The sequence below is a fragment of the Balaenoptera borealis genome (assembly GCF_965194805.1).
Source record: "Balaenoptera borealis genome assembly, chromosome: X".
Classification (NCBI taxonomy): domain Eukaryota; kingdom Metazoa; phylum Chordata; class Mammalia; order Artiodactyla; family Balaenopteridae; genus Balaenoptera; species Balaenoptera borealis.
The window spans coordinates 73,288,625-73,312,643 of NC_138881.1; the positions used below are offsets into that span (position 1 = coordinate 73,288,625).

General features: G+C 37.2%; 1 long non-coding RNA gene across 1 annotated transcript in view; it reads right to left on the reverse strand.

Annotated features, from left to right (window-relative positions):
- The window catches only part of LOC309620859, a 233,394-nt gene extending 219,048 nt beyond the window's left edge, over positions 1 to 14,346 (reverse strand). Inside the window, exon 1 of the long non-coding RNA XR_014239707.1 lies at positions 13,082 to 14,346. This is a non-coding gene — a long non-coding RNA (uncharacterized lncRNA). The remainder of the gene's footprint in view (positions 1 to 13,081) is intronic.
- Positions 14,347 to 24,019: the final 9,673 nt, after the last annotated feature.

Here is a 24,019-nt window from a genome sequence, read left to right on the forward strand (position 1 = left end):
CAGCAATGAACAAGAGTTCTGGTTTCTCCGCATCCTCATCAATACTTGTCATTTTCTCTTTTTATTATACCCATCCTAGTACGTTTGAAGTGTTATTTCATTTTGGTTTTGATTTGCATTTCCCTTAAAACTAATAATGTTAAGCATCTTTTCATGTCTTTATTGTCCATTTGTATATATTTGGTGTCTGTCTATTCAAGTGTCTATTCAAGTCCTTTGCCCGTTTTTGAATCAGATTGCTTCTTAGTTGTTAAACTGTAGGGATTATTTATATATTGTGGATGTTATTCCTTAATCAGATACATAATTTGCCAATATTTTATCCCATTCAGTAGGTTATCCTTTTGTTTCTTGATATAATCTTTTCATACACAAAAGTTCTTAATTGTGAAGATCAATTTATCTTGTTTTTCTTTCTTTCCTGTGCTTTTGGTGTAGCATTCATAAAGTTAGCCATATCCAATGTCATAAAGATTTTTTGCATTGATTTATTCTAAGAGTTTTATAGGTTTAACTCTTAAGTTTGTCTTTGATTCATTTTGTTAATTTTTGTGTATTGAGTAAGATAAAGTTCTATCTTCATTTTTTGGCATGTGAATATAGTTTTTCCAGTACAGTTTGTTGAAAGCACTGTCCTTTCACCATTGAATAGTCTTAACACCCTTCTCAAAAATTAATTCATCATTTCTATGAGAGTTTGTTTCTAGCCTCTCTATTCTATTGGTCTGTATGTCTGTCATTACACCAGTACCATATTGTTTTAATTACTGTAAAATTACAGGAAGTTTTGGAGTTTGGTAGTGTGACTACTCTAACTTTATTCTTCATTTTTAAGATTTTATAGGCTATTCGGGATCTCTTGATCCAATATGAATTTGAGGATTGGTTTTTTCATTTATGTGAAAAAGCTGTTGAAATTTAATAGGGATTGCATGATATCTGTAGATTGCTTTGAGTAGTATGGACATCTTAACAATGTTAAGTCATCCTATTCATGAAACAAAATGTCTTTCCATTTATTTAGGTTTTTTTATTTCTTTCATCAGTGTTTCATAGATATTAAAGCAGCACTCTTTCACCTCATTGACTAGATTTAATGCCAAATATTTTATTCTTTTAGATGCTATTGTAAATAACACTGATTTCTTTTTTTTAAATTGAAGTATAGTTAATTTATAATATTGTGTTATTTTCAGGTGTACAGCAAAGTGATTAAGATATATATATATATTTCAGATTATTTTCCATTATAGGTCATGGCAAGATATTGAATATAGTTCCCTGTGCTATACAGTAAATCTTTATTGCTTACCTATTTTATGTATGGTAGTTTGTATCTGTTAATCCCGTATTTCTAATTTATCCCTCCCACCCCCTTCTTTTCCCCTTCTGCAACCATAAGTTTGCCTTCTATGTCTGTGAGTCTGTTTCTGTTTTGTATATAGATTCATTTGTATTATTTTTTTTAGTTTCCACATATAAATGATATCATATATTTGTATTTCTCTGTCTGACTTACTTCACTTAGTATAATATGCTCAAGTCCATCCATATTGCCACAAATGGCAATATTTCATTCTTTTTTAAGGCTGAGTAATATCCAACTGTATATATATATATATATATATATATATATATATATATATATACCACATCTTCTTAAGCCAACCATCTGTTGATGGGCTCTTGGGTTGTTTCTATGTCTTGGCTATTGTAAATAGTGTTGCTATGAATATAGGGGTGTATGTATCTTTTTGAATTATAGTTTTCTCCAGATATATGCCCAGGAGTGGAATCACTGGATCATATGGTAACTCTATTTTTAGTTTCTTAAGGAACCTCCTTACTGTTCTCAGTAGTGACTGCACCAATTTACATTCCCACCAACAGGGTAGGAGATTTCCTCTTCTACACACCTTCTTCAACATTTATTATTTGTAAACTTTTGATGATAGCCATTCTGACCAGTGTGAGGTGATACCTCATTATGGTTTTGATTTTCATTTCTCTAGTCATTAGTGATGTTAAGTACCTTTTCATGTGCTTGTTGGCCATCTGTATGGCTTCTTTGGATACATGTCTATTTAGGTCGTCTGTCTATTTTTTGATTGGGCTGTTTGTTCATTCAGTATTGAGTTGTATGAGCTGTGAAACTGATTTCTTAATTTATTTTTCAGATTGTTCACTGCTAGTTTGAAGAAACACAACTGATTTTTGAGTGTGGATCAGGTACACTGCAACTTCAGTGAATTCATTTATTAGTGCTACTCTCTTTCTTGCGGATTCTTTGGGAATTTCTTTTTTTTTTAATTGGAATATAATTGCTTTACAATGTTGTGTTAGTTTCTGCTGTACAGCGAAGTGAATCACCTATATGTATACATATATCCCCTCCCTTGTGAACCTCCATTCCCCGCCATCTCACCCATCTAGGTCATCACAGAGCGCTAAGCTGAGTTCTCTGTACAATACAGCAGGTTCCCACTAGCTATCTATTTTATACATAGTAGTGTATTTATGTCAAACCTAATCACCCAATTCATCCCACCCTCACCTTCCCCGTGTCAACACATCCGTTCTCTATGTCTGCCTTTCTATTCCTGCCTTGCAATTAGGTTCATCTCTACCATTTTTCTAGATTCCACACATATGTGTTCATATACGATATTTGTTTTTCTCTTTCTGACTTACTTCGCTCTGTATGACAGACTCTAGGTCCATTCACATCTCTACAAATGACTCAATTTCATTTCTTTTCATGGCTGAGTAATATTCCATTATATATATGTACCACATCTTCTTTATCCATTCATCCATTTATGGACATTTAGGTTGTTTCCCTTTCCTGGCTATTGTAAATAGTGCTGCAATGAACATTTTGGTGCATGAATCTTTTTAATTATGGTTTTCTCAGGGTATATGCTCAGTAGTGGGATTGTTGGGTCATATGGTAGTTCTATTTTTAGTTTTTTTAAGGAACCTCCATACTGTTCTCCATAGTGACAATATCATTTTACATTCCCACAAACAGTGCAAGAGAGTTCCCTTTTCTCCACACCCTCTCCAGCATTTATTGTTTGTAGATATTTTGATGATGGCCATTCTCACCGGTGTGAGGTGATACCTCACTGTAGCTTTGATTTGCAATTCTCTAGTAATTAGTGATGTTAAGTTCCCTTTCATGTGCTTGTTGGCCATCTGTATGGCTTCTTTGGATAAATGTCTGTTTAGGTCGTCTGTCCATTTTTTGATTGGGCTGTTTGTTCATTCAGTATTGAGTTGTATGATCTGTGAAACTGATTTCTTTATTTTTCAGATTGTGCACTGCTAGTTTGTAGAAATACAACTGATTTTTGAGTGTGGATCAGGTACCCTGCAACTTCGGTGAACTCATTTATTAGTGCTAATCTCTTGTGGATTCTTTTGGAATTTCTATATATAAGATTATCTCATCTGAGAATGAAGTTATACCAGTTCCTTGCTAATTTGTATGCATTTCAATTCTTTTTTGTCTAATACCTCTGGTTATAACCTCCAGTATAATGTTGAATGGCAGCAATAAAAGCATATATCCTTGTCTTGTTCCTTATCTTAGGGGTACATTTTCAGTCTTTCATCATTGAGCATAATATTAACTATGGGCTTTTTTAATGTATAAATTCTTTTATCACATTGATGAATTTTCTTTCAATTCATAGTTTTCTGAGAATTATTTACCATGAAAGAGTGTTGGATTTTGTTGAATATATTTTCTGAATCAATTATGATGATCATATGATTCCTCCCTTTTTCTACTAAATTAAGATATTCCATTAATTTTCTTATGTTAAACAAAGCCTGCATTCCTGGGAGAGATCCCACTTTGTCAAAGTAAATAATTCTTTTTAATATGCTATTGGGTTACATTTGTTAATATTTTGTCGAGGATTTTTGTCTCTATATTCATAAGGGATACTGGCCTGTGATTTTATTTTCTTGTGATGTTTTTGTATGGTTTTGGTATCGGACTAATGCTAGCCACCTAGAATGAGTTATGAAAAGCTCCCTCCTGCTCATTTTTTGCAAGAAATTGAGAAGATTTGTGTTAATCTTTGCATAATTCCCCAATAAAGTCATCTGGTCCAGGACTTTACTGGGAATATTTTGATTATTAATTCAGTATTTTCACTTGTTACAGGTATGATGAAATTTTTTTATTTTTGAGTCAATTTATATAATTTGTGTGTTTAGAGAAATTTGTCTATTTCATCTAGGTTATCTAATTTATTGCCCAAGAATTTTTCATATTATTCTCTTACAAATATTTTTATCTCCATATGGTCTTGAGTAATGCTCTGTCTTCCATTTTGCATTTTAGTTATTTACATTTTCTCCTGTTAGTCTAGCTAAAAGTTTGTCAATTTTGTTGATCTTTTCAAAGAACAAAATTTTACAATCATTAATTTTTCTCTATAATTTTTCTATTCTCTATTTCGTTTTTCTTCATACTAATATTTATTATTACACTCCTTCTAATAGATTTGAGATTAACTTGCTCTTCTTTTTGTAGTTCTTTAAGGGATAAGGTTAGGTTGGTGATTTGAGATCTTTCTTCTTTCCTAACATGGGCATTTAAAGGCATACATTTTCCTCTAAGCACTGCTTTTATTGCGTACTGTAAGTTTTGATACGTTTTCTTTTCATTGCCTTTAAATATATTCTAATTTCTCTTGTGATTTCTTCTAGAACACACTGTTTTATTGAAGAGTATGCTGTTTAATCTTCACAGAATTGTAAATTTTCCATTTTTATTCTATTATGGATTTCTTTCTTTTTTTAACATCTTTATTGGAGTATAATTGCTTTACAATGGTGTGTTAGTTAATGCTTTATAACAAAGTTAATCAGTTATACATATACATATGTCCCATATCTCTTCGCTCTTGCATCTCCCTCCCTCCCACCCTCCCTATCCCACCCCTCTAGGTGGTCACAAAGCACCGAGCTGATCTCCCTCTGCTATGCAGCTGCTTCCCACTAGCTATCTATTTTACGTTTGGTAGTGTATATATGTCCATACCACTCTCTCACTTTCTCACAGCTTACCCTTCCCCCTCCCCGTATCCTCAAGTCCATTCTCTAGTAGGTCTGTGTCTTTATTCCCATCTTGCCCCAGGTTCTTCATAACCTTTTTTTTTCTTCTGAGATTCCATATATATGTGTTAGCATTCAGTATTTGTTTTTCTCTTTCTGACTTACTTCACTCTGTAGGACAGACTCTGGGTCCATCCACCTCCCTGCAAATAACTCAATTTCATTTCTTTTTATGGCTGAGTAATATTCCATTGTATATATGTGCCACATCTTCTTTATCCATTCATCCAATGATGGACACTTAGGTTCCTTCCATGTCCTGGCTATTGTAAATAGAGCTGCAATGAATATTTTGGCACATGGCTCTTTTGAATTATGGTTTTCTCAGGGTATATGTCCAGTAGTGGGATTGCTGAGTCGTATGGTAGTTCTACTTTTAGTATTTTAAGGAACCTCCATACTGTTCTCCATAGTGACTGTATCAATTTACATTCCCACCAACAGTGCAAGAGGGTTCCCTTTCCTCCACACCCTCTCCAAAATTTATTGTTTGTAGACTTCTTGATGATGGCCATTCTGACCGGTGTGAGGTGATACCTCACTGTAATTTTGATTTGCCTTTTTCTAATGATTAGTGATGTTGAGAATTCTTTCATGTATTTGTTGGAAATCTGTATATCTTCTTTGGAGAGATGTCTATTTAGTTCTTCTGCCCATTTTTGGATTGGGTTATTTGCTTTTTTGGTATTGAGCTGCATGAGCTGCTTGCATATTTTGGAGATTAGTCCTTTGTCAGTTACTTCATTTGCAAATATTTTCTCCCAGTCTGAGGGTTGCCTTTGGTCTTGTTTATGGTTTCCTTTGCTGTGCAAAATCTTTTAAGTTTCATTAGATTCTATTTGTTTATTTTTGGTTTTATTTCCATTTCTCTAGGAGGTGGGTCCAAAAGGATCTTGCTGTGATGTACATCATAAAGTGTTCTGCCTATGTTTTCCTCTAAGAGTTTGGGCTTACATTTAGGTCTTTACTCCATTTTGAGTTTATTTCTGCATATGGTGGAAGGGAGTGCTCTAATTTTATTCTTTTACATGTAGCTGTCCAATTTTCCCAGCAACACTTATTGAAGAGGCTGTCTTTTCTCCATTTTATATTCTTGCCTCCTTTATCAATGATAAGGTGACTATATGTGCGTGGGTTTACCTCTCGAGTTTCTATCCTGTTCCATTGATCTATATTTCTTTTTTTGTGCCATTACCATCCTGTCTTGATTACTGTAGCTTTGTAGTATAGTCTGAAGTCCTGGATCCTGATGCCTCAAGCTCTGTTTTTCTTTCTCAAGATTGCTTTGGCTATTCGGGGTCTTTTGTGTTTCCATACAAATTGTGAAATTTTTTCCTAGTTCTGTGAAAAATGCCATTGGTAATTTGATAGGGATTGCACTGATTCTGAGACTGTTTTGGGTAGTATAGTCATTTTCACAATGTTGGTTCTTCCAATCCAAGGACATGGTATATCTCTCCATCTGTTTGTATCATCTTTAATTTCTTTCATCAGTGTCTTATAATTTTCTGCATACACGTCTTTTGATTCCTTAGGTTTATTCCTAGGTATTTTATTTTTTATGTTGCAGTGGTGAAGGGGAGGGTTTTCTTAATTTCTCTTTCAGATATTTCATCATAAGTGTATAGAAATGCAAGTGGTTTCTGTGAATTAATTTTGTATCCTGCTATTTTACCAAATTCATTGAGTAGCTCTACCAGTTTTCTGGTAGCATCTTTAGGATTCTCTATGTATAGTATCGTGTCATCTGCAAACATTGACTGATTGCTTCTTCTTTTCTGGTTTGGATTCCTTTTATTTATTTTTCTTCTCTGACTGCTGTGGCTAAAACTTCCAAAACCGTGTTTAATAATAGTGGTGAGAGTGGGCAACCTTGTCTCGTTCCTGATCTTAGTGGAAATGGTTTCAGTTTTTCACCATTGAGAACGATGCTGGATGAGGGTTTGTCATATATGGCCTTTATTATGTTGAGGAAAGTTCCCTCTATCCCTACTTTCTGCAGGGTTTTTATCATAAATGGGTGTTGAACTTTGTCAAAAGCTTTTTCTGCATCTATTCAGATGATCATATTGTTTTTCTCCCTCCATTTGGTAATGTGGTTTATCACATTGATTGATTAGTGTATAATGGAGAATCCTTGCATTCCGGGGATAAACCCCACTTGATCATGGTGTATGATCCTTTTAATTTGCTGTTGGATTCTGTTTGCTAGTATTTGGTTGAGGATTTTTGCATCTATGTTCATCAGTGATATTGGCCTGTAGTTTTCTTTTTTGTGTGACATCTTTCTCTGGTTTTGGTGTCTGGGTGATGGTGGCCTCATAGAATGAGTTTGGGAGTGTTCCTCTCTCTGCTATATTTTGGAAGAGTTTGAGAAGGATAGGTGTTAGATCTTCTCTAAATGTCTGATAGTATTCACCTGTGAAGCAGTCTGATCATGGGGTTTTTATTGCTGAAAGATTTTTATTCACAGTTTCAATTTCAGTGCTTGTGATTGGTCTGTTTATATTTTCTATTTCTTCCTGGTTCAGTCTCAGAAGGTTGTGCTTTTCTAAGATTCTTCCATTTCTCCCAGGTTGTCCTTTTTATTGGCATATAGTTGTTTGTAGTAATATCTCATGATCCTTTGTATTTCTGTAGTGTCAGTTGTTACTACACGTTTTACATTTCTAATTGTGTTTTAGTCTTCTTCCTTTTTTCTTGATGAGTCTTGCTAATGGTTTATCAATTTTGTTTATCTTCTCAAAGAACCAGTTTTAGTTTCATTGATCTTTGCTATTGTTTCCTTCATTTCTTTTTCATTTATTTCTGATCTGAATTTTATGATTTCTTTCCTTCTGCTAATTTGTTTTTTTGTTCTTCTCTCTCTAATTGCTTTATGTTTAAGGTTAGGTGTGTAGGTGTGGTTTTTTTTTGTTTTTTTTTTGAAATTTTTTCTTGTTTATTGATGTAAGATTGTATTGCTATAAACTTCATCTTATAACTGCTTTCACTGAATCCCATAGGTTTTGCATCATCGTCTTTTCATTGTCATTTGTTTCTAGGTATTTTTTGATTTCCTCTTTGATTTCTTCAGTGATCTCTTCGTTATTTAGTATTGTATCATTTAGCCTTCATATGTTTGTGTTTTTTACAGTTTTTTTTTTCCTGTAATTGAAATGTAGTCTCATAGCACTGTGGTCAGAAAAGTTACTTGATATGATTTCAATTTTCTTAAATTTACCAAGGCTTGATTTGTGACACAAGATGTGATCTATCCTGGAGAATGTTCCATGAACACTTGAAAAGAAAAGCTATTCTATTGTTTTTGGATGGAATGTCCTATAAATATCAGTTAAGTCTATTTTGTGTAAGGTGTCATTTAAAGCTTGTGTTTCCTTATTTATTTCCATTTTGCATGAACTGTCCATTGGTGAATGTGGGGTGTTAAAGTCCCCTACTATTATTGTGTTAATGTCGATTTCCCCTTTTATGGCTGTTAGCATTTGCCTTTTTTATTGAGGTGCTCCTATGTTGGGTGCATAAATATTTACAATTTTTATATCTTCTTCTTGGATTAATTCGTTTACCGTTATGTATTTTCCTTCTTTGTCTCTGTAATATTCTTTATTTTAAAGCCAGTTTTGTCTGATATAAGACTTCTACTCCAACATTCTTTCGATTTCCAGTTGCATTGAATATCTTTATCCATCCCCCTCACTTTCAATCTGTATGTGTCCCTATGTCTGAAGTGGGTTTCTTGTAGACAGTATATATCTGGGTCTTTTTTTGTATCCATGCAGCCAGTCTATGTCTTCTGTTTTGATCATTTAATCCATTTACATTTAAGGTAATTATCGATAAGTATGTTCCTATTACCGTTTTCTTAATTGTTTTCTGTTTGTTATTGTAAGTCTTTTCCTTCTCTTGTGTTACCTGCCTAGAGAATTTCCTTTAGCATTTGTTGTAGAGCTGGTTTGGTGGTGCTGAATTCTCTGAGATTTTGCTTGTCTGTAAAGGCTTTAATATCTCTGTTGAATCTCAATGAGATCCTTGCTGGGTAGAGTAATCATGGTTGTAGGTTTTTCCCTTTCATCACTTTAAATATGTCCTGCCACTCCCTTCTGGCTTGCAGATTTCCTGCTGAAAGTTGAGCTGTTAACCTTATGGGGATTCCCTTGTACGTTATTTGTTGCTTTCCCTTGTGGCTTTTAATATTTTTTCTTTGTATTTAATTTTTTATAGTTTGGTTAATATGTGTCTTTGCATGTTTCTCCTTGGATTCATCCTGCATGGGCCTCTGCGCTGCCTGGACTTGACTGAGTATTTCCTTTCCCATGTTAGGGGAGTTTTCATCTATAATCTCTTCAAATATTTTCTCAGACACTTTCTTTTTCTCTTCTTCTTCTGGTACCCCCATAATTCGAATGTTGGTGTGTTAAATGTTGTCCCAGAAGTCTCTGAGACTACCCTCAATTCTTTTCATTCTTTTTTCTTTATTCTGCTCTGTGGTAGTTATTTCCACTATTTTATCTTCCAGGTCACTTATCCATTCTTCTGCCTCAGTTATTCTGCTATTGATTCCTTCTAGAGAATTTTTAATTTCATTTATCATGTTGTTAATCATTGTTTGTTTGCTCTTTAGTTCTTCTATGTCCTTGTTAAACGTTTGTTGTATTTTCTCCATTCTTTTACAAGATTTTGGATCTTGTTTACTACCTTTACTCTGAATTGTTTTTCAGGGATACTGACTATTTGCTCTTCTGTTTTTTGTTTTGGTGGGTTTTTACTTTGCTCCTTCATCTGCTGTGTATTTCTCTGTCTTATCATTTTGCTTAACTTACTGTGTTTGGGATCTCCTTTTCACAGCCTGCAGGTTCATCATTCCCATTGTTTTTGGTGTCTGCCCCCAGTGGGTAATGTTGGTTCAGTGGGTTGTGTAGGCTTCCTGGTGGAGGGGACTGGTGCCTGTTTCTGGTGGATGAGGCTGGATCTTGGCTTTCTGGTGGGCAGGACCGCATCTGGTGGTGTGTTTTGGGGTGTCTGTGAACTTATTCTGATTTTAGGCAGCCTCTCTGCTAATGGGTGGTGTTGTGTTCCTGTCTTGCTAGTTGTTTGGCATGGGATGCCACGCACTTGAGCTTGCTGTTCCTTTAGTGGAGCTGGGTCTTAGCTTTGAGTGAGAAATCTCTGTGAGAGGTCTTGTCAATTGATGTTACTTGGGGCTAGGAGGTCTCTGGTGGTCCAGTGTCCTGAACTTGGCTCTCCTACCTCTGAGGCTCAGGCCTGACACCCGACCAGATCACGAAGACCCTGTCAGCCACACAAGTCAGAAAAAAAGGGAGAACAAAAGAAAGCAATATGAAATAAAATAAAGTTATAAAAATTAAAAATAAAAAAATATTAAAATTAAAAAATTAAAAATTAATTAAGAAAAGGAATGCTACTAAATCAATATACAAATCCCCTAATGATGACAAACGCTAAAAACTATACTAAGATAAACATAAAAATCAGAAACTATTCAGTCACATCCAGCAAACCCCAAGTCTCCATTTACTCCCAAAGTCCACAGCCTCAGTTTTAGGATGATTAATTGTCTATTCAGGTCTTCCACAGATGCAGTGTACATCAAGTTGATTGTGGAGATTTAATCCTCTGCTCCTGAGGCTGCAAGGAGAAATTTCACTCTCTCTTCTTTGTTCACACAGCTCCTGGGGTTTAGCATTGGATTTGGCCCCACTTCTGCATGTAGGTCGCCCTCTGGCGTCTGTTCTTCGCCCAGAGAGGAGAGGGTTAAAGGAGCAGCTTATTGGGCTCTGGCTCGCTCAGGAAGGGGAGTGGGAGGGGTTCAGAATGCGGGGCAAGCTTTCAGTGGCAGAGGCCATCATGATGTTGCAACAGCTTGAGTCATGCCGTGTGTTCTCCCGGGAAGTTGTCCCTGGGTCACGGGACCCTGGCAGTGGCGGGCTGCACAGGCTCCCAGGAGGGGAGGTGTGGATAGTTACCTGTGCTTGCACACAGGCTTCTTGGTGGCTGCAGCAGCAGCCTCAGCATTTCATGCCTGTCTCTGGTGTCTGCGCTGATAACTGCAGCTCACGCCGATCTCTGAAGCTCATTTAGGTGATATTCTGAATCTCCTTTCCTTGCTCAACCTGAAACAATGGTCTCTTGACTCTTAGGCAGTTCCAAACTTTTTCTCGGACTCCCTCTTGGTTAGCTGTGGTGCACTAGCCCCTTTTAGGTTGTGTTTATGCAGCCAATCTCAGTCCTCTCCCTGAGATCTGAATTCCGAATCCAGGGCCTCAGCTCCCAGCCCTCACCTGCCCCAGCAGCTGAGCAGACAATAATCTCAGGCTGCTGAGTGCTGGTCGACAGTGTTCCTCTGTGTGAGAATCTCTCTGCTTTTCCCTCTGCACCCTTGTTGCTGCACTCTCCTCCGTGGCTCCAAAGCTTCACACCACCTGCACCCATCCCTCATTTCCTCCAGTGAAGGGACTTCCTAGTTTGTGGAATCTTTTCCTCCTTCCCAGCTCCCTCTCAGAGGTGCAGGTCCCTTCCGTATTCTTTTGTCTCTGTTTTTTCTTTTTTCTGTTGCTCTACACATGTATGTGGGGAGTATCTTGTCTTTGGGAAGTCTGACGTTTTCTGCCAGCATTCAGTAGGTGTTCTGTGGGAGTTGTTCCACATGTAGATGTATTTTTATGTATTTGTGGGGAGGAAGGTGATCGCCACATCTTACTCCTCTGCCATCTCGAAGGTCCTCCTACCATACTGTCTTAATTACTGTAACCCCGTAGTATAGTTTGAAGTCAGGGAGCCGGATTCTTTCAGCTCCTTCTTTCTTTCTCAAGATTGCTTTTGCTATTCAGGGTCTTTTGTGTTTCCATACAAATTATAAATATTTTTGGTCTAATTCTGTGAAAAATGCCTTTGATAATTTGCTACGGATTGCACTGAATCTGTATATTGCTTTACGTAGTATAGTCATTTTCAAAATATTGATTCTTCTTATCCAAGAACATGGTATATATCTCCATCTTTTTGTGTCATCTTTGATATTTTCATCATTTTCTTATAGTTTTCTGAATACAGTTTTTTGCTTCCTTAGGTAGGTTTATTCCTAGGTATTTTATTCTTTTGGTTGCAATGGTAAATGGAATTGTTTCCTTAGTTTATCTTTCTGTTCTTTCATTGTTGCTGTACAGGAATGCAAGAGATATTCGTGTATTACTTTTGTATCATGCAACTGTACTAAATTCATTGATGAGTTCTAGCAGATTTCTGGTGGCATTTTTATGATTTTCTATGTGCAGTTTCATGTCGTTTGCAAACAGTGGCAGGTTTACTTTCCTTTTCCAGTTTGGAGTCATTTCATTTATTTTCCTTCTCTGATTGCTGTGGCTAGGACTTCCATAACTATGTTGAATAATTGGGGCGAGGGTGGATATCCTTGTCTTGTTCCTGCTCTTAGAGGAAGTGCTTTCAGTTTTTCAACATTTGTAATGATATTTGCTGTGGGTTTGTCATATATGGCCTTTTTTATGTTGACGTAGGTTCGCTCTATGCTCACTTTCTGCAGAGTTTTTATCATAAATGGGTGTAGAACTTTTTTTTAACATCCTTATTGGAGTATAATTGCTTCACAATGGTGTGTTAGTTTCTGGTTTACAACAAAGTGAGTCATTTATACATACATATATGTTCGCATATCTCTTCCCTCTTGCGTCTCTGTCCTTTCCACCCTCCGTATCGCACCCCTCTAGGTGGTCACAAGCCACCGAGCTGATCTCCCTGTGCTATGAGGCTGCTTACCACTAGCTATCTATTTTACGTTTGGTAGTGTATATATGTCCATGCCACTCTCTCACTTTGTCACAGCTTACCCTTCCCCCACCCCACATCCTCAAGTTCATTTTCTAGTAGGTCTGTGTCTTTATTCCCGTCTTACCCATAGGTTCTTCATAACTTTTTTTTTCTTAGATTCCATATATATATGTTAGCCTATGGTATTTGTTTTTCCCTTTCTGACTTACTTCACTCTGTATGACATACTCTAACTCCATCCAGATCACTACAAATAACTCAATTTCGTTTCTTTTTATGGCAGAGTAATATTCCATTGTATATATGTGCCACATCATCTTTATCCTTTCATATGTTGAAGGACACAGGTTGCTTCCATGTCCTGGCTATTGTAAATATAGCTGCATTGAACATTTTGGTACATGACTCTTTTTCAAATATGGTTTTCTCAGAGTATATGCCCAGTAGTGGGATTACTGGGTCGTATGGTAGTTCTATTTTTAGTTTTTTAAGGAACCTCCATACTGTTCTCCATAGTGGCTGTATCAATTTACATTCCCACCAACAGTGCAAGAGTGTTCCCTTTTCTCCACACCCTCTCCAGCATTTATTGTTTCTATGTTTTTTGATGATCGCCTTTCTGACCGGTTTGAGATGATATCTTATTGTAGTTTTGATTTGCATTTCTCTAATGATTAATGATGTTGAGCATTCTTTCATGTGTTTGTTGGCAATCTGTATATCTTCTTTGGAGTAATGTCTATTTAGATCTTCTGCCCATTTTTGGATTGGGTTGTTTCTTTCTTTGTTATTGAGCTGCATAAGCTGCTTCTAAATTTTAGAGATTAATCCTTTGTCAATTGCTTCATTTACAAATACTTTCTCCCATTCTGAGGGTTGTCTTTTGGTCTTGTTTATGGTTTCCTTTGCTGTGCAAAAGCTTTTAAGTTTCATCAGGTTCCATTTCTTTATTTTTGTTTTTATTTCCATTTCTCTGGGAGGTGGGTCAAAAAGGATCTTGCTGTGATTTATGTCATAGAGTGTTCTGCCTATGTTTTCCTCTAAGAGTTTGATAGTGTCTGGCCTTACATTTAGGTCTTTAATATATTTTGAGTTTATTTTTGTTTATGGTGTTAGGGAGTGTTCTAATTTTATACTTTTACATGTACCTGTCCAGTTTTCCCAGCACCACATATTGAAGAGGGTATCTTTTCTCCACTGTACATTCTTGCCTCCTTTATCAAAGATAAGGTGACTGTATGTGTGTGGGATTATCTCTGGGCTTTCTATCCTGTTCCATTGATGTATATTTCTGATTTTGTGCCAGTACCATACTGTCTTGATTACTGTAGCTTTGTAGTATAGTCTGAAGTCAGGGAGCCTGATTCTTCCAGCTCCAGTTTTCATTCTCAAGATTGCTTTGGATATTCGGGGTCTTTTGTATTTCCATACAAATTGTGAAATTTTTTGTTCTAGTTCTGTGAAAAATGCCAGTGGTAGTTTGATAGGGATTGCATTGAATCTGTAGATTGCTTTGGGTAGTAGAGTCATTTTCACAATGTTGATTCTTCCCATCCAAGAACATGGTATATCTCTCCATCTATTTTTATCATCTTTAATTTCTTTCATCAGTGTCTTATAATTTTCTGCATACAGTTCTTTTGTCTCCTTAGGTAGGTTTATTCCTAGATATTTTGTTGCAATGGTAAATGGGAGTGTTTTCTTAATTTCACTTTCAGATTTTTCACTAGTGTATAGGAATGCCAGAGATTTCTGTGCATTAATTTTGTATCCTGCTACTTTACCAAATTCATTGATTAGCTCTAGTAGTTTTCTGGTAGCATCTTTAGGATTCTCTATGTATAGTATCATGTCATCTGCAAACAGTGACAGCTTTATTTCTTCTTTTCTGATTTGAATTCCTTTTATTTCTTTTTCTTCTCTTATTGCTGTGGCTAAAACTTCCAAAACTGTGTTGAATAATAGTGGTGAGAGTGGGCAACCTTGTCTTGTTCCTGATCTTAGTGGAAACGGTTTCAGTTTTTCACCATTGAGGATGATGCTGGCTGTGGGTTCGTAATATATGGCCTTTATTATGTTGAGGAAAGTTCCCTCTATGCCTACATTCTGCAGGGCTTTTACCATAAATGGGTGTTGAATTTTGTCAAAAGCATTCTCTGCATCTATTGAGATGATCATGTGGTTTTTCTCCCTCAATTTGTTAATATGGTGTATCACGTTGATTGATTTGCATATACTGAAGAATCCTTGCATTCCTGGAATAAACCCCACTTGATCATGGTGTATGATCCTGTTAATGTGCTATAGTATTTTGTTGAGGATTTTTGCATCTATGTTCATCAGTGATATTGGCCTGTAGTTTTCTTTCTTTGTGACATCTTTGCCTGGTTTTGGTATCAGGGTGATGGTGGCCTCATAGAATGAGTTTGGGAGTGTTCCTCTCTCTGCTATATTTTGGAAGAGTTTGAGAAGGATAGGTGTTAGCTCTTCTCTAAATGTTTGATAGAATTCACCTGTGAAACCATCTGGTCCTGGGCTTTTGTTTGTTGCAAGATTTTTAATCACAATTTCAATTTCAGTGCTTGTGATTGGTCTGTTCATATTTTCTATTTCTTCCTGGTTCAGTCTCGGCAGGTTGTGCATTTCTAAGAATTTGACCATTTCTTCCAAGTTGTCCATTTTATTGGCATAGTGTTGCTTGTACTAATCTCTCATGATCTTTTGTATTTCTGCAGAGTCAGTTGTTACTTTTCCTTTTTCATTTCTAATTCTATTGTTTTGAGTCTTCTCCCTTTCTTCTTGATGAGTCTTGCTAATGGTTTATCAATTTTGTTTATCTTCTTGAAGAACCAGCTTTTAGTTTTATTGATCTTTGCCATAGTTTCCTTCATTTCTTTTTCATTTATTTCTGATCTGATGTTTATGATTTCTTTCCTTCTACCAACTTTGGGGTTTTTTTGTTCTTCTTTCTCTAATTGCTTTAGGTGTAAGGTTAGGTTGTTTATTTGAGATGTTTCCTGTTTCTTAAGGTAGGCTTGTATTGCTATAAACTTCCCTCTTAGAACAGCTTTTCCTGCATCCCATAGGTTTTGGTTCATCGTGTTTTCATTGTCATTTGTTTCTAGGTATTTTTTGATTTCCTCTTTGATTTCTTCAGTGATCTCTTGGTTATTAAGTAGTGTATTGTTTAGCCTCTATGTGTTTGTATTTTTTACAGATCTTTTCCTGTAATTGATATCTAGTCTCATAGCGTTGTGGTCGGAAAAGATACTTGATACGATTTCAATTTTCTTAAATTTACCAAGGCTTGATTTGTGACACAAGATGTGATCTATCCTGGAGAATGTTCAATGAGCACTTGAGAAAAATGTGTATTCTGTTGTTTTTGATGGAATATCCTATAAATATCAATTAAGTCCATCCCGTTTAATGTATCCTTTACAGCTTGTGTTTCCTTATTTATTTTCATTTGGATAATCTGTCCATTGGTGAAAGTGGGGTGTTAAATTCCCCTACTCTGATTGTGTCACTGTCGATTTCCCATTCTATGGCTGTTAGTATTTGCCTATGTATTGAGGTTCTCCTATGTTGGGTACATAAATATTTAAAATTTTTATATCTTCTTCTTGGATAGATCCCTTGATCATTATGTAGTGTCCTTCTTTGTCTCTTGTAATAGTCTTTATTTTAAAGTCTATTTTGTCTGATAGGAGAATAGCTACTGCAGCTTTCTTTTGATTTCCATTTGCATGGAATATCTTTTTCCATCCCCTCACTTTCAGTCTGTATGTGTCTCTCGGTCTGATGTGGGTCTCTTGTAGACAGCATATATATGGGTCTTGTTTTTGTATCCATTCAGCCAGTCTGTGTCTTTTGGTGGGAGCATTGAATCCATTTACATTTAAGGTAAATATCGATATGTATGTTCATATACCCATTTTTTAATTGTTTTGGGCTTGTTATTGTAGGTCTTTTCCCACTCTTGTGTTTCTTGCCTAGAGAAGTTCCTTTAGCATTTGTTGTAAAGCTGGTTTGGTGGTGTTGAACTCTCTCAGCTTTTGCTTGTCTGTAAGGTTTTAATTTCTCCATGAAATCTGAATGAGATTCTTGCTGAGTAGAGTAATCTTGGTTGTAGGTTTTACTCCTTCATCACTTGAAATATGTCCTGCCACTCCCTTCTGGCTTGCAGAGTTTCTGCTGAAAGATCAGCTGTTAACCTTATGGGGATTCCCTTGTGTGTTTTTTGTTGTTTTTCTCTTGCTGCTTTTAATATGTTTTCTTTGTATTTAATTTTTTTAGTTTGATTAATATGTGTCTTGGCGTGTTTCTCCTTGGATTTATCCTGTATGGGACTCTCTGTGCTTCCTGGACTTGATTAACTATTTCCTTTCCCATATTATTTAATTTTTCAACTATAATCTCTTCAAATATTTTCTCAGTCCCTTTCTTTTTCTCTTCTTCTTCTGGGACCCCTATAATTCGAATGTTGGTGTGTTTAATGTTGACCCAGAGGTCTCTGAGACTGTCCTCAGTTCTTTTCATTCTTTTTTCTTTATTCTGCCCTTCAGTAGTTATTTCCACTATTTTGTCTTCCAGGTCACTTATCCGTTCTTCTGCCTCAGTTATTCTGCTATTGATCCCTTCTAGAGAATGTTTAATTTTATTTATTGTGTTGTTCATCTCTGTTTGTTTGCTCTTTAGTTCTTCTAGGTCCTTCTTAAAAGTTTCTTTATTTTCTCCATCCTACTTCCAAGATTTTGTGTCATGTTTACTATCATTATTCTGAATTCTTTTTCAGGTAGACTGCCTATTTCCTCTTCATGTGTTAGGTCTGTTGGGTTTTTACCTTGCTCCTTCATCTGCTGTATGTTTCTCTGTCTTCTCATTTTGCTTAACTTACTGTGTTTGGGGTCTCCTTTTCACAGGCTGCAGGTTCATAGTTCTCGTTGTTTTTAGTGTCTGTCCCCAGTGGCTAAGTTTGGTTCAGCGGGTTGTGTAGGCTTCCTGGTGGAGGGGACTAGTGCCTGTGGTCTGGTGGATGAGGCTGGATGTCATCTTTCTGGTGGGCAGGTCCACGTCTTGTGGTGTGTCTTGGGGTCTCTGTGGCCTTATTATGATTTTAGGCAGCCTCTCTGCTGATGGATGGGGCTGTGTTCCTGTCTTGCTAGTTGTTTAGCATAGGTTGTCCAGCACTGTAGCCTGCTGGTCGTTGAGTGAAGCTTGGTCTTTGTGTTGAGATGGAGATCTCTGGGACATTTTATCCCTTTGATATTCCGTGGAGCTGGGAGGTGTCTTGTGGACCATTGTCCTGAAGTTGGCTCTCCCACCTAAGAGGCACAGCACTGACTCCTGGCTGGAGCACCAGGAGACTTTCATCCACACGGCTCAGAATAAAAGGGAGAAAAAATAGAGAGAAAAAAAGAGGATAAAATAAAATAAAACAAATAAAGTAGATAAAATAAAATAAAGTTATTAAAATAAAAAATAATTATTATGAAAAAAATTTTAAAAAGTAAAAAAAAAAAAAAGAATAAAAGAATGATGGACAGAATCCTAGGACAAATGGTGAAAGCAAACCTATACAGACAAAATCTCACACAGAATGATACACATACACACTCACAAAAATAGCAAAAGGGGAAAAAATATATCTTACTCCCAAAGTCCACCTCCTAAATTTGGGATGATTCGTTTTCTATTTAGGTATTCCACAGATGCAGGTACATCAAGTTGTTTGTGGAGCTTTAATCCGCTGCTTCTGAGGCTGCTGGGAGAAATTTCCCTTTCTCTTCTTTGTTCACACAGCTCCCGGGGTTCAGCTTTGGATTTAGACCCGCCTCTGCGTGTAGGTCTCCTGTGGGTGTCTGTTCTTCACTCACACAGGACGGGGTTAAAGGAGCAGCTGACTAGGGGGCTCTGGCTCACTCAGGCCGGGGGGAGGGAGGGGTATGGATGTGGGGTGAGCCTGCGGTTGCAGAGGCCTGCGTGATGTTGCACCAGCCTGATGAATGCCATGCCTTCTCCTGGGGAAGTTGTCGCTGGATCACGGGACCCTGGCAGTGGCGGGCTGCACAGGCTCCCGGGAGGGGAGGTGTGGATAGTGACCTGTGCTCACACACAGGCTTCTTGGTGGTGGCAGCAACAGCCTTAGCTTCTCATGCCCGTCTCTGGATCTCCTTTAAGTGGTGCTCTTAATCCCCTCTCCTCGTGCACCAGGAAACAAAGAGGGAAGAAAAAGTCTCTTGCCTCTTCGGCAGCTCCAGACCTTTTCCCGGACACCCTCTCGGCTAGCCATGGTGCACTAGCCTCCTTCAGGTTGTGTTCACGCAGCCAACCCCAGTCCTCTCCCTGCAATCCCACTGAAGCCAGAGCCTCAGCTCCCAGTCCCCGCCCACCCCGGCGGGTGAGCAGACAAGCCTCTCGGGCTGGTGAGTGCTGGTCGGCACGGATCCTCCATGCAGGAATCTCTCTGCTTTGCCCTCCACACCGCTGTTGCTGTGCTCTCCTCCATGGCTCCGAAGCTCCCCCCTCCTCAACCCACAGTCTCCGCCAGTGAAGTGGCTTCCTAGTGTGTGGAAACCTTTCTTCCTTCACAGCTCCCTCCCACTGGTGCAGGTCCCGTCCCTATTCTTTTGTCTGTGTTGTTTCTTTTTTCTTTACCCTATCCAGGTACGTGGGGAGTTTCTTGCCTTTTGGGAGGTCTGAGGTCTTCTGCCAGCGTTCAGTGGGTGTTCTATAGGAGCAGTTCCATGTGTAGATGTATTTCTGATGTATCTGTGGGGAGGAAGTTGATCTCCACGTCTTACTCTTTCGCCATCTTCTCCTGGTCCATGGGTGTAGAATTTTGTCAAAAGCTTTTTCTGCATCTATTGAGATGATCATATGGTCTTTATTCTTCATTTTGATAATATGGTGTATCACATTAATTGATTTACATATATTGAAGAATCCTTGCATCCCTGGGATAAATCCCACTTGATCATGGTTTTTGATCCTTTTAATGTGTTTTTGGGTTATGTTTGCTGGTATTTTTTGAGGATTTTGCATCTATGTTCTTCAGTGATGTTGGCCTGTAATTGTCTTTTTTTGTGATACCTTTGTCTGGTTTGGTATCAGGGTGATGGTGGCCTCATAGAGTGAATTTGGGAGTGCTCCTCACTCTGCAATTTTTTGAAAGAGTTTTATAATGATAAGTGTTAGCTCTTTAAATGTTTTATTGAATTCACCTGTGAAGCCATCTGGTCCTGGACTTTTGTTTGTTGGAAGATTTTTAAACACAGTTTCAATTTCAGTGCTTGTGATTGGTCTTTCATATTTTCTATTTCTTCCTGATTCAGTCTTGGAAGGTTATACCTTTCTAAGTATTCGTCTATTTCTTCCAGGTTGTCCATTTTATTGGCAATAGTTTCTTATAGTAGTCTCTTATGGTCCTTTGTATTTCTGCAGTGTCATTTGTAATTTTTTTTTCATTTCTAATTTTATTGATTTGAGTAATCTCCCCCACTATTTTTTCCTTGATGAGTCTGCCTAAAGGTTTATCAATTTTGTTTATATTCTCAAAGAATCAGCTTTTAATTTCATTGATGTTTGCTATTGTTTTCTTCTCTTCTATTTCATTTATTTCTGCTGTAATCTTTATGGTTTCTTTCCTTGTATTAACTTTGGGTTTTTTTCTTCTTTTTTCTCTAATTGCTTTAGTTGTACAGTTAGGCTGTTTATTTGAGATTTTTCTTGTTTCTTGAGATAGGATTTTATTGCTCTAAACTTCCCTTCTAGAAATGTTTTTACTGCATGCTATAAGTTTTGGGTCATCGTGTTTAGGTTGTCATTTGCCTCTAGATATTTTCTAATTTCCTCAGTGATCTATTGGTTATTTAGAAGCATATTGTTTAGCCTCCATATGTTTGTGTTTTTTTACAGTTTTTTTTCTGTAAATTATTTCTCATCTCCTGGTGTTTCGGTCAGAAGAAAGATTCTTTTTTTTTTTTTTAAGTATTTGTTTATTTATTTATGGCTGTGTTGGGTCTTCGTTTCTGTGCGAGGGCTTTCTCTAGTTGTGGCAAGCGGGGGCCACTCTTCATCGCGGTGCGCGGGCCTCTCACTATCGCGGCCTTTCTTGTTGCGGAGCACAGGCTCCAGACGCGCAGGCTCAGTAATTGTGGCTCACGGGCCTAGCTGCTCCGCGGCATGTGGGATCCTTCCAGACCAGGGCTTGAACCCGTGTCCCCTGCATTGGCAGGCAGACTCCCAACCACTGCACCACTAGGGAAGCCCAGAAGAAAGATTCTTGATACGATTTTAATTTTCTTAAATTTTCCAAGGCTTGAATTGTGACCCATGGTGTGATCTATCTTGGAGAATGTTCTCTGTGCACTTGAGAAGAAACTGTATTCTGCTGCTTTTAGGTGGAATGTCCTATAAATATCAATTAAGTCTATCTTGTCTAATGTGTCATTTTAAGGTTTTTCTTTCCTTATTAATTTTCATTCTGGATGATTTGTCTATTGGTGTAATTGGGGTGTTAAAGTCCTCCACTTTTATTGTGTTACTGTCTATTTCCACTTTTCTGGCTGATAGCATTTGTCTTACATATTGATGTGCTCCTATGTTTGGTTCACAAATATTTACAGTTATTATATCTTCTTTCGGGATTGATCCCTTGATTATTATGTATTATCCTTCCATGTCTCTTGTTACAGTCTTTATTTTAAAGTCTATTTTGTCTGAAATTAGTATTGCTACCCCAGATTTCTTTTGATTTCCATTTGCATGGAATATGTTTTTCCATCCCCTCACTTTCAGTCTGTGTGTGTCCCTAGGTCTGAATTTGTTCTGTTGTAGACAGCATATATACAGTTCTTGTTTTTGTATTCATTTAGCCAGTCTGTGTCTTTTGCTTGGAGCTTTTAACCCATTTACATTTAAGGTAATTATCAATATGTATGTTTCTATTTTCATTTTTGTAATTGTTTTTGGTTTGCTTTTGTATGTCTTTTTCTTCTCTTGTGTTTCCCACCTAGAGTATTTCCTTTAGCATTTGTTGTAAGGCTCGTTTGGTGGTGCTGAATTCTCTTAGCTTTTTCTTGTCTATAAAACTTTTGATTTTCCATCGAATCTGAATGATATCCTTGCTTGGTAGAATAATCTCGGTTGTGCATTTTTCCCTTTCATCACTTTAAATATATCCTTCCACTCCCTTCTGTCCTCCAGAGTTTCTGCTGAAAACTCAGGTGATAAACTTATGGGGATTCCCTTATATGTTATTTGTTGCTTTTCCCTTGCTGCTTTTAATATTTTTTCTTTGTCTTTGATATTTTTTCAATTTGATTACTATGTGTCTCATCATCTTCCTCCTTGTGTTTATCCTGCCTGAGACTCTCTGAGTTTCCTGGAGTTGGGCAACTGTTTCCTTTCCCATGATAGTGAAGTTTTCAACTATAATGTCTTCAAATACTTTCTCAGACCCTTTATATTTCTCTTCATCTTCAGGTACCCCATAATCTGTATGTTGGTGTTTTTAATGTCCCAGACATCTCTGAGACTGTCCTCTTTTCTTTTCATTCTTTTTTTCTTTATTCTGCTCTGAAGCAGTGATTTCCACCGTTTTATATTCTAGCTCACTTATCCATTCTTCTGCCTCAGTTATTCTGCTATGGATTCCTTGTAGTGTATTTTTTATTTTAGTTATTGTGTTGTTCATCACCATTTGTTCTTTAAATCTTCTATCTTCTTGTTAAACAGTTCTTGTATCTTCTTGATCCACGCCTACATTCTATTTCCAAAATCTTCGACTATATTTACTCTCATTACTCTCAATTATTTTAGGTAGATTTCCCATTTCCTCTTCATTTATTTTGTCTTCTGGGTTTTTACCTTGCTCTTTCCTCTGTAACATATTTCTCTGATGTCACATTTTGTTCAACTTACTGTGTTTGTGGTCTCCTTCCCACAGTCTGCAGAGTTGTAGTTCTTCTTGCTTCTGTTGTCTGCCCCCTCGTGTGTGAGGCTGGTCCAGTGGATTGTGTTGGCTTCATGGTGGGCGGGGCTGGTGCCTGTTCTCTAGTGGGTGGAGATGAGTCTTTTCCCTCTGATGGGCAGGGCTGCAACATTTGTGTGTTTTGGGGTTTCTGTGACCTTAGTAAGACTTTAGTCAGCCTGTCTGCTCATGGGTTGGGCTGGGTTCCTGCCTTTCTTGTTGTTTGACCTGAGGCATTCAGCACTGGAGTCTGAAGACAGTTGGGTGGGGCCAGGTCTTGGTGTCGAGATGGAGACCTCCAGGGAAGCTCATGCCAATTAATATTCCCTGGGGCCAGGAATTCTCTGGCAGACCAGTGTCCTGGACTCTCACCCTGGGAGCTCAATCCCAATCCCTGTCCGGGAAACCAACAACCTGCAAGCTGTGCAATGTGGCAGAAAAAAAAAAAAAAACAAGGAAAAGAAAAATAGACAAACAAAACCCAAGACAGAGAGCAAAAGCAAAAACAAACAACAAAAACAACAACACACACAAAAAAGGAAAGAAACAAACAGCATCCAAGACAAATGATAAAAAAACAGACAAATAAACAAAGAAAACAATCCAAAAAAGAACGCAAAATCGGAAACAAACAATAAAAACAAAACTAACAAAAACAAAAAACAATACAAAAACAGAAAGCAAACTAAAAAAATGCAAAGAAAACAAAACAGAGAAATGATCCAAAGATTTAAGAAGATAAAAACAAAACAAAACACAGAAATAAAAGCACAAAACAACAAAAAAGTATAATAAAATAGAAAAAATATATGTTTAAATTTTTTAATTAAAAAAAATAAATTAATTAATTAAATTAAAATAATTTAAAAAGTAAAACAACAACAGCAGAATAAATTTAAAAAAATATTTTCCAGGGTCCTCTGCTCTCAGTGTCCTTGCCCCAACATTGATCCACAGCCAACCCCTGCCTCCCCAGTATGCCCTCCAATTACTCTAGGTAGGTCTCTTGATACACTGTGGGCACTGTGGAGGCAGCTCAAATGCTGACCTGGCCCAACTCCCACGTGTACTTGCGCCCAAAATCCCCAGTTGCTAAAGCTAGAT